Consider the following 4,649-nt stretch of genomic DNA (forward strand, 5'->3'; position numbering starts at 1 on the left):
CAACAAACGTCCAGAAAGCAGCAGCGAGCGTCGACCGCGGCAGCAGCGAGCGACGTTGCGTCGGCGTGGAAGCTGGCTTGTGCGAGGGCGAATGAGTCGGCGAAACCACGCTCGGCTCCTCATATACTACACTCGGCCTCTCATAGATTTGACCGGAAAAGTTCGGGAGTGACCTAGGTCGAGACTGACTAAACAATTTTATTCTGTCCTCTGTATCTTTTATACTCGGGCTACAAATAAGCACTTGGAAAGGTTGAAAACGAACCGCTCACTTTACTCAACTAAAATTATCAAGTCTGCGAAATCTCGCAGTGAAGTCACACGTGGGCTTTGAGAATGACGTCAAAACTTCTAGAATGTTTTACGACTTTCAGTTCAGTATTAATGTGAATGTTCGCATCTTGGCAAGCAATATTGAGCACCACATATATTGCTAAAAAAAGGGCCCCAGAAATCTAACGTTACGTGTGCCTGTATCAAAGAAAATAGTTGCACATCACTATGAGTGGATGACAGCTTTTCCTCCTTTATTTTTCAAAGCAGACCCCCCCCCCCCCCCCCCCCCCCCGTTTCTTCTTTTTTCTCCGTCCGTTCCGCTCCATCCCCGTTTTGTGGCGACTTGAGAAAACATTCAACGCGCTTAGCGCATGAACCAGACGAAAGCCTGTGTTGCTAACCAAGTCGCAGATAATCTGTTTTATTTCGACAATTTTGTTTTTGTTTTATGTAGAGTTATGCAAAGAGTCAACAACTCGACCCTTGAGTTCTTTCGTCCAATGTATCATTTCATTTTGTGTGTTATACTGTAGTAAGACAGTTAAGCACAGGGTCTATTTAATGATTCATTCCTATGCTTCTCGTGCAAACGATTGGTTTGAGTACTGCACCTTGTGCGAGTTAAGGTAGAGCCCCTGAAACAAAAAGTGACCGAACTCGACGTGGAGTTCGCAGTACTTGCCATCTAGATTTTTTCGCATGTAATTTATTGGAGGCGGTTCAGCGGAAAGTTGAATATTAGTAAAATTAAATGTCCACGTTTTCCACCCAGTGCTACATTCATCGTTTAAACTCTCAGGTGAAGCGGCGAAAACATGAGCAATGATTATTTCAAAAACAGCTAAGGTGCAAAAACCTCGAGTAGTAGCTGGCAAACATGACGTGTCGTAAGCATTGACGTAAATGCTGTGCACTGTATGACGTTGTTGCGTTCATTGCCTCTTTCTTGGTTTGTCTTATTTTATCTTGAAATAAATGTTCTGAATATACCAAAATACCTTCTCAGAGAGATATGAACTGTTCTTCAAAAGAAGAACAGCACTTGTTTTTCGCATCTTGAAGTGAAACTCTATGTACTTGACCTCGCTGATGGATCGCTCGCTAGCATAAGATACTCAAGCTATTGTACGCTGTTTACTGCGAAACTTTCTCTCTTCCATTGTGTTCTCGTTACCTGGTCTCTTATTGTACTTCGAAAATGAACAATTTTAATATAACAAAAATCAACTTTTGTCAACTGTTATTTTGTTTAGATAGAAGGGACGGGCTCTAAAGCTGCTTTCCGCAAATCTCTCGCAGGTGTGTCTGCCCAGCGGCTCCCACAGTTCAAGCGCTGCATAGCAATGCAAGACGCCGGATATCTTTAAGGTGAGCAACCTCTTCATTGTTTCTCTACTCTGCCAAGTGACCACACGTGTGCCCGTCAGCCATGTTTATTGCGGGGGCTTTCTTAACCGCGCTACTGCAACCGGCAGCGCGGGGGCCAACTGAAACACCCACAATAGCGTAATGTAACATCCCCTTTCTATTGGCATTGTGGGATTTTAAGTTTTTTTAAGGTACATAGCCCTTCAGGTAGTTTCGGCGTTCACGAACTCGTCGAATACTCGGCGTTCACGAACTCGTCGAATACTTAGGCTGCTTAGACCCTTTGATATTGCCTTCACATGACATTTTGCCGACACAGCTGTCTCCTGCTGGACCTTCGTCTTAATAATGGCTTTCGGCCTGGACGTTGTCCACCTCGGTTTCTTCGTAACCACTCCATTTTGGAATTGCATTTCCGCGTGAAGGCTATATTTCGCCGAAGGACATTTCAATTCCTTTTGACATCATACGATCTGTTCTTTGCCTTCTGCACGACTACTTTTTGTCCCATGTGCATTTTCCTGTAGGTTGGACTCGCACATATTTTCCTTGGTGTAGTGGAGGTAGAACCTATTCCTTTTCATTGTAATTGTTTACCATTTTGTTCCTCAATGCTTGTTTTTGACACTTGTAGTATTTGTAGGCGCAGCCGCATGGTCGTGGTAGGGGGAATGCTTCGGGTTCTTTTTCCCATATCAGTGGCTGCACAGGGGTGACATTGATTTCTTTTGTAGCAATGGGTACGGGTCACTTCCATCCATCATTGCTTGCTGTGGTATCTACTTCGCTGTTTTTTACGTTGTACTTTCAGCCTTGCAGTTGAACTGCGTATGGTCTGGGCTTGATGTCACGTGGTCGAAACCCCATTCTCTTGTAAACTTCACAAGCTCGTTACTCGAAAATGGCGGACCGTTGTCGCTGACAAGAGCTGATGGACGGCCATGTCTTGCTAAGTTCGATTTGATTTTCCTGATGAGCGCGGCTGATGTAGTCAATCGCAGTTGGTTAGCTTGAAAGAATCCACTGTATTGGTCCACGATCTCAAGAAATGTTTCTCCTTTGCATTCCATAAGGTCTGTACACACACCCTCCCACACTCTAAGAAAAAAGGGAGGAGAAAGGTAGCAAAAGCGACTGTTCCTCCTTGTTGCGGACAAGTTGCCCAGAGAAGGGAGGAACGGCTGTTCAGATGAAAGGAGGAAGGCGAGTTCCTCCTTGTTCAGTTGGCGCAGGGGTAGAACATCGCGCTACAAGTGGTCAACGGTTCGATCCCCAGGAGAGTGGTTTTTTTTTTTTTTGTAAAGTTTTTTGTTTTATTTTTGTTTACCAAAACACACATAAACAAACCCAGACCGATGAAAGGAAAATTAAAGTCCTTATTATTCTCCGAGACGTTTTCCTCCTCCAGGCAGACCGGAGAAAGCTTTCGCCCTCCCGACTCATCTTTCGGTTTCGTTTTTCGAGCACATCGCGCACGTTGTTTAATAAATTAATGTTGAGTTGATTGAGCTTCGGCGGCAGCGAAGGCCGCCTGTAATTCCGTCTTCTAGTCCAAACGTGCAGAACATTTCGGTTGCATTGACGTTTTTACCACTAATTTTATCAAATGAGCTAACGAAGCCGCTAGAAACAGCGAAGTTCCGGAGCAGTGCCAGCAGTGCTACATACACTGGGTAAGACGGCCGTCTCCAATTTGCGGGACACACGCGGAACTACAGCAGCGAAACCACGAGGAACTGTGTCGACGTTTTCGACGTTATGGAAATCGCGGGAACTGCGTCCAAGGAAGGCAGGTTTTCCTGCCGGCTGCCTGGGTGCCTTCCGTGCTGAGTTCGGTTCCGTTGTCCCGTGCCGAGTGCCAACCGGCGTTCAACGTGATTCTTCTGCGTGTCAGCAACATCGTCAACGTGGTTCTGTATTTCTTCGTGTCAACGACATCGTGATGGCAGTGTTGTGGGTTGTGAACAGAAGACTGGAATTATCGCCGATGTGACCGTGTGTTCGCGTATCAGTGGTGTAACAACAAGATGAGATGACGTAAACTGTCGGGCATTGATGCCGCTAGTCGGGCCGTTATCGGAGGGGCCGGGGTGTCGCAGGATGACATTCCGCTTTACATTAAAGAGTTTAAAACCACTTGAGGGATTAGGTGCAGTCGATCGACGTGTGGATAGTCATGTTGGAACGCTGGTCTGAACGGTAAGCTCCTATCGTACAGTGGCCAATGTGACTGTCGGTCCCCGAGAGCGATTGCGCTCTGGGGAAAAGACAACACTACGAAAGTATGACGGAAAGTACGTATATTTATAATGGAAGTTTAGCATAAAAAAAAAAGACAGGCAAAATCGAAAAAAAAATAAAACGCTATCCTTTATTTTACTGTTTAAATATATTACGGTTCCTGTAGAAACTGCCCTCTAAGTGGCGCGCTGGGATGAGCGCTAGAAGTTTTCGAGCTCGCAACGGCGCAGCTCCGTACACTTAACAGTTGTCGGAAGTCGCGGCTTTGACTGCATTCAAGTTGATCGAAAAGCGATTTCCGTGCCCGTGAAGCATCACTTCCAGCTGAGTGGATATCCGCTCTACAGAGATTAATTCAAGACGGCAATTGCAGCTTTGCGCGAACAGCACAAATAGAAAAACGAACACTACAGTATAAATACTGGCTACGAAGGGCCATGCGGGAAAACAAACTCATGGCTTGGAACCACATTAGAGCGGCTCGATTTATTGGCTTTCAAATAATTATGGCATGATCGAGCGTCTTCTTTTTAATAAGAGATTCATCCCCTGAGCCATTAAAAATAGCCTCAGATGTATGACATTGCTGGAAAAAAATGAACATGTTCGGAATATTTTTTTTTGCTTAGGGAATCACCGAAAAATTCCGTACGTTCAAAACGACCACTATAAAAGACGGAAACGCAGGGCTCGGTAGTAGTGATCGGGGTAGTGTGCTGTTGTATTGATGTCTGTATGTGCGATGCCTGTGTATGCGTTCAATA

Source organism: Ixodes scapularis, unplaced genomic scaffold (assembly GCF_016920785.2).
Source record: "Ixodes scapularis isolate PalLabHiFi unplaced genomic scaffold, ASM1692078v2 ptg000312l_1___fragment_3__unscaffolded, whole genome shotgun sequence".
NCBI lineage: Eukaryota > Metazoa > Arthropoda > Arachnida > Ixodida > Ixodidae > Ixodes > Ixodes scapularis.